At 42.6% G+C, this 6,513-nt stretch overlaps 2 long non-coding RNA genes across 3 annotated transcripts in view; one reads left to right on the plus strand and one right to left on the minus strand.

Moving 5' to 3' along the window:
- Window positions 1–6,513, plus strand: part of LOC115275378 — a 45,154-nt gene that overhangs the window by 1,510 nt on the left and 37,131 nt on the right. Inside the window, exons 2-4 of one of the 2 annotated variants that reach the window (XR_003901524.1) lie at window positions 770–961; window positions 2,245–2,331; window positions 2,511–2,766. This is a non-coding gene — a long non-coding RNA (uncharacterized LOC115275378). Of the gene's footprint in view, window positions 1–769; window positions 962–2,244; window positions 2,332–2,510; window positions 2,767–6,513 lie in introns of those variants that run through there. The other variant, XR_003901525.1, reaches the window with a different exon arrangement.
- The window catches only part of LOC115275377, a 16,301-nt gene continuing 10,453 nt past the window's right edge, over window positions 666–6,513 (minus strand). The window contains exon 3 of the long non-coding RNA XR_003901523.1: window positions 666–984. This is a non-coding gene — a long non-coding RNA (uncharacterized LOC115275377). The remainder of the gene's footprint in view (window positions 985–6,513) is intronic.

The following is a 6,513-nucleotide window of genomic DNA, read 5'->3' on the forward strand; positions in this document are numbered from 1 at the left end:
AGGCTCCAGGCTTCGAGCTGTCAGCACAGAGCCGGACACAGGACTTGAACTGGGGAACCACGAGATCATGGCGTGAGGTGACATTGGATACTTACTAACTGAGCCACCCAGGTGCCCCTGTTGGCCCCTATTTTAGAAGCCAATTTATTCATGCATAACTTTGTTTTTGAGAACCAATAAAAAGAAAACCACTGTTGTCTTTTTTCATTAGGAAAGTAAAACAAGAGCATTGAAGACAATATAGAACATACCAGAGTATGAAAAAGAAAATGAAAGTCATCTACTGAAGGTGTTCCTGGCTGGCTCAGTCTGAAGGGCATATGACTTTTGATCTCAGGGTCATTAGTTTGAGCTCCACATTGGGTATAGAGATTACTTAAATTAAAAAAAATAAATTAAATTAGATTTTTAAAGAAGAAAATCAGGGGCACCCAGTTGCTCAGTTGGGTAAGCATCTGACTCTTGACTTTGGCACAGGTCATGATCTCTGGTTTGTGATTTCGAGCCCCATGTTGGGCTCCATGCTGACAGCGGGAGCCTGTCTGGGATTCTCTTTCTCCCTCTTTTTCTACCCCTCCCCTGCTTGTGCTCTCTCTTCCTCTCTCAAGATAAATAAATAAACTTCAAAAAGTTTTTATGAAAAAGGAAAATCATCCCCCAGGTACTCATTTCTAAAATCTTCCCTTTTAACTTTTATTGACCAACTATTGACAAAATGAAAATAGCTCCTGATTCAGGAAGAAGTAAAGATAGTCTTTTTGATGCCTAGGTGAATATGAACTGCAAGCAAACATTGGCGGGGGCAGGGAAGCACCTGAAAGGACTTGAAAGAGGCCACTTGGGATCTTGTCGGGTTTAAATCATACGATAAACTTGCCATCTGAAAACTCATGTGTAGTAAATCCTGCTGCCAGGACATTGCAGTGAACATTCAACACAGAAGTGAGAACCGATATTCAAGGTGGGAATCCAGGTAACAAGTTCCTGTGGGGGAGAAAAACCAATATTTTATTTTATATATGTTTCAAAGATTTTATTTTTAAGTAATCTTTATATCCAATGTGGGGTTTGAACCCACAGATCCGAGATCAAGGGTCGCACACCCCCCTGATCGAGCCATCCAGGCACCCCAAAAATAAGAACCTTTAAAGCTGACTTAACTCATGTTCTAGCAGCACCCTAGCCCAAGGGTAGAAGCCACCCAAATGTCCATCAACAGATGACTGGATAACAAAATATGGTATATATCTAAACATGCAATGGAATAACAATTCAGCTGTAAAAAGGAGGGAAGTTCTGGCACATGCTGTGACATGGATGAACCTTGAGGATATATGCTAAGTAAAAAATAAGCCAGGGGACACCTGGCTGGCTCAGCTGGTTAAGTCTCTCCTTCAACTCTTGATTTTAACTCAGGTCATGATCTCGAAGTTCATGAGTTCGAACCCCTTATCGGGCTCTGCACGGATAGTGTGGAGCCTGCTTGGGATTCTCTCTCTCCTGCCCCCTGCCCCTTCTTCAAAATAAATAAACTTCAAAAAAAATATGCCAATCAAAAAAGGGCAACTGTGGTGTGATTCCATGTATATGAGGTCCCTCCAGTAGTCAGATTCATAGAGACAGAAAGTCGACCGATGCTTCAAGGGTGAATATGGAGGGGGGAGGCAATAGGAGTTACTGTTGATGGGGCCAGGGTTTCAGTGTGGGAAGGTGAAAAAGCTCTGGAGATGGACGGTGGCTATGGGTGCACAACGGTGTGAATGTACTGAACGCCACCAAACTGTACGCTTTAGAAATGGTTTAAGTGGTAACTTTCACGCTGTGTGTGTTTTGCTACAATTTTTTTTTAAATGACTTAAACTTCAAGTAATTGAAAAGTGGTAATAAAAAGCAAAGAAGCTAAACTTCAGCCACAAAGAGTTCAATTATCTGGCAATAGTCTTAAGGCTGCAAGATTAATAGAATGCTTAAAGGTGCTTCCTAATGAGGAGGTGATGTGGAGTTTGTGGGCTGGCCCCGACGGTTTGCTTGCCATGCGAAGGCTCTGGAATAGGTCTGCCTGGGAGGGCGGAAGCTTGATTCTTCCAGTTCGGTGATTTTATACTAATGCCAAGAGATTGGTCTAAGGGAAAAGTCAGAGCTGTCATTAGTGGTATTAACAGTGATTTGACTTTTCATTATTTGCATGCTGCACTTACAAGCCTGATTTCAGTAACATTTCCTTGGTTTCTAATGACCCACCAGGACTGAAGCCGTCGCCCACATCATTTAAGGACTGTTGACCCCAGCGGCTGGGCATTTCTCAGCTTCCCCAAGCCACCAAGCCACCGAGTATGTGCATATACTCCCCTGATTGCGCGGTCAGATTAGCTGAGCAGGCACGATGGGAAGGCCCAGTGTCTGGTTTTCTGTGGGAAAGCCCAGCGGGGGCGGGGGTGGGGGGTGGGGTGGGGGGTGGCAGGATGGACTTCTGTCATCTATTGCATCACAAATGCTGAGCTGTACCCCAGTCAGAAATGGTAAAGAGGAGCATCCACTGACCATACCTGATGTGAAGCTGCGTGACCAGACACCAGAGATGGCATTTGGCCACAAGTGACTCCTGGCTAGACCTGCCGCCAGCTAGTACAAGCTCGGACAGTTAGACATGTGACGTGAGGCCAGCGTCCATTCCAAGTCATCATTCATTTATTTGGTCATTCTGATTGGTTAATGCCCATCTTGGCCAGTTGTGGAATATGTTTCTAAAATCACTTGGTCAAATCATTGTGTGCTGGCAGCCTTCAGTATCTAAGTGATACCACCCTAGGGTTAAATTTTCTGAGAACTCGCCTTTAAAAAACTAGCCATTTAACCAACTTCTTTTTCCCTCACACTTGGGGCTTTTGAATGTGTTTTCTTTGGATTTTGTCTAAAATATCAAAAGAGTAAGATCACTAGAAGTGGATAGCCAGAGTCACAAAAATAGTAAAAACAGTAGTAAATATCCTGCTTATTGGCGATTTTACTTATGTTCTCTCTCTCTCTCATTCTTCCTTTCTTTCTTTCCCCCTTTCTCTTCCCTCCCTCCTTCCCTCCTTTCTTCATTCCTTTCTTTTTTCTTCTTCCTTCCTTCCCTCCTTCCTTCCTTTCTTTTTTTCTCCTTCCTTCCTTCCTTCCTTCCTTCCTTTCTTTCTTTCTTTCTTTCTTTCTTTCTTTCTTTCTTTCTTTCTTTCTTTCTCTCTCTCTCTCTCTCTCTCTTCTTTCTTTCTTTCTTTCTTTCTTTCTTTTCCTTCTCTCTTTCTAGAGAGCATCAGCAGAGGAGGAGCAGATAGGGTGATAGAGAATCCCAGGCAGACTCTGCACTGTCAGCAGAGAGCTCAGTGTAGGGCTTGAACCCATATACCATGAGATCATGACCTGAACTGAAAACCAAGAGTCAGATCCTTAACTGACTGAGCCACCCAGATGCCCCTTACGTATGTTATTTCTAATTGTCACATGAAGAGTTATGAGTGTTTCTTATTTTACTAATGAGGGAAGCCGAGGCTGAAAGAAGCAAAGTGACTTGTAAAAGGTCATTCATCTAATCAGCGGCAAGCCCCACATTCAAATATAGCACTACAGTATTTCATCTGACTTTTGGGAAATTCATGCATAATGCTTCACTGTCATGGTGGACCTCCGTGGTTTCTGCCACTCAACGCATCCATTCCCATCACCTTTCTGCTGCTAACTGTACCCTGAAATTCTTCTGAGTTAGTCTTCTACCCACCTCTCATTCCAGGCATTTGGGGGGAGGGGGAGGGCCATGTGATTCAAACATGGCCAATCAGTGCATGATATTTCTCTGGCTACAGCGACTAACGCTTTCATCCATTCAACAAATATTTATTGAGAGGAGCTGGGACATAAAGCAGGAATCAAGATCGGTGAGAATGCTGCTATGATGAAGCTTATTTTTTAGTGGGGAGCAGGCAGCCGATGAACTATAGCAAATAGCCTAATTTCAATTGGTAATAAGTATTTTTAAAAGACAAAGAGCAGAGTTATGGAACACAGCAGTAACAAGGAGCAGGGATATCCAGATTTTTTTTTTAAGAGGGTGGCCAGAGTCAAGGAGAGGTGATGGCAATTGTGTTGGGTCCCACGTGCACCTGCCTTGAACTTGGAAGGGCATGGGACCCCGCCGACTGCTGGTAGCCATCTTGCCTATCCTTAGAGTCTGAGAATGAAGTCATTGTGGGGGAAGGATGGAGAAGAATGGAGAGAGAGAGAGAGAAAAAGGATCTCTTAAAGCCTCCAAATTATGCTGTAAGTGAAGTGAGACCTGGTTTCTAAACTTGTATGCCAAGGGAGCCACATTTTTTTTTCCCTTAACAGAGGTTGGTCATTTTATGTGTTATGTGTCTCACACCAGAAAGAATCTGGATGTTCAGACTAATCACTGCCTGGCATATGAAGCTCCTTCACCCATGGCAGATGGGAGTAAATTGTGGATGGAAAAGCAGGTGGATAAAGAGGTAGATAGCTCACAGACTGGCTGATCTAGGGAAGATACAAGTTACTGATTATCTATGCATGGAGAAAAGGATCAGAAAAATACACCCTCAACTCTTCACATAGTTAACACTCTAGGATGAGAGGTGGGGGGGTTCACTTCTTAATTATTAACTTCTAGAATGTTTGCATGTAAAAGCAAGCATGAATCACTTTTAATAAAAAAAAAAAAAACCTGCAGATCTAGGAGGGTGTGGACAGAGAAGCCTGTGGAGTAGTAGTGAATCAGACCTGCAACAGCACGTCCGTAGCATGTAGAATGAGGTGTTGGTGGGCTGTTACTCCATGTAACTGCCAAGAGGGGCTACTCTTGGGGCTACTTTGAAAAGAAGGGGCCACAGTACTCTCTTTCCTACAGAGCCTTCCAACATTTTCCCTGTCCCGTAAGGGTGGCTGAAAGATGATAGTGTGTCTATGGCTCATAGAATACAGAAATAAGGCCACATGAAGTCAAAAGTTTTTTTCTGGGAGCTCTTTTAGCCCCAGACCTTACCCAGTTCTCCTAAAAGCTGAAGGGATCCATTTCTTCATATGGGATCCCATTCACTGAGCACCAGCAGGCCATGCATACAGGACAGGGGGCCCTTTCTACTGAAAATGCGTGATTCCTCAGGACATCTGGCTGGCTCAGTCAGCAGGGCATGTGACGCTTGATCTCAGGGTTGTGAGTTTGAGCCCATGTTGGGCATAGACTTAACTTAAAAAAGAAATGCATGAGTCTTAAGTGCTTCTCCTTCATACCTAAGGAATTAAATTTATTTCAAAGTTTAGAACCTTGACAGGGATTATTATAGGTGTTTATTCTAATTTAAAAATATTCATAGAATTGGAGCGCCTGGGTGGCTTGGTCAGTTAAGCCTCTGACTTCGGCTCAGGTCATGATCTCACAGTTTGTCACTTCAAGTCCTGCGTTGAGCTCTATGCTGACAGCTCAGAGCCTGGAGCCGGCTTCGGATTCTGTGACTCCCTCTCTCTCTGCACCTCCCTTGCACACATTCTGTCTCTCTCTCTGTCAAAAATAAATAAGGGTTAAAAGTTTTTATTAATCTCCATAGAACTCATGGGGCACCTGGCTGGCTCAGTCAGTGGAGTGTGTGACTCTGGATCTGAGGGCTGTGAGTTTGAGCCCCATGTTGGGTGTAAAGATTACTTTAAAATAAAATCTTTAAAAAATAAAATAGTCACAGAACTCATAATTGCAATCATATTGTGCCTTAATTTTACTTGCTCTCTCTTTAGTAAATTCGTTTTAGGGACCAACTTGGGCAATCGTTTTTGGGGTCTCCTTCCTCTTGGACACTTTCATTAGATCATGGCTTGTTCCTGAATCATAATACTCAGTGAATGCTGTTTCTTAGAAGAGTCCAAACTCCCACATAGATTCCAGCTTTGCTGTTTAAAGCAAGGAACAAAATTTTACAGCAATCTTGTGAGAAAACTCTTGAAGATTCTATGATAGAATCAGTCCTCATCATTGCTTTTCAACTTAGGAAAAAAATAATTACCTCCAAATAGCAGATTTCATTTGGACCCAAATAAATTGTGTGCTCACGCTGTCCAAAACTGTAGCTACTAAAACGTTCCTTTTGCAATTTGACTTTTTTAATTTAATCTCTTTGCTCAGAGAAAATGAAAAGGCAAACTCCAAACTAGGAAAGGTTGAATGATCGCAAATCCCAACCTTAAGGAATACAAATTAATGAGATTTCATGGGATTTTTCTTGCCAAGAAAGAACAACCACCTTCCTCCCATGGGTCTGTGATGCTTATAACTTTACTTACAGGCTTACAATATCATTCCCTAGAGAAGGAATTATGGTCAGACTTTAATTTGGATCAACAGATAAAATTAGAAAGTCTCTTGAGGGAAATGTCATTCATTATTTACAAATGTACATACTTGAAGGAAGAAGTTATGTACAGAATAAAGACGGTAGCATCTGTGGAGCAAAGGCTTAAATATAAGTAGAAGTC

This window comes from Suricata suricatta, chromosome 12, assembly GCF_006229205.1.
Source record: "Suricata suricatta isolate VVHF042 chromosome 12, meerkat_22Aug2017_6uvM2_HiC, whole genome shotgun sequence".
Taxonomy (NCBI): Eukaryota; Metazoa; Chordata; class Mammalia; order Carnivora; family Herpestidae; genus Suricata; species Suricata suricatta.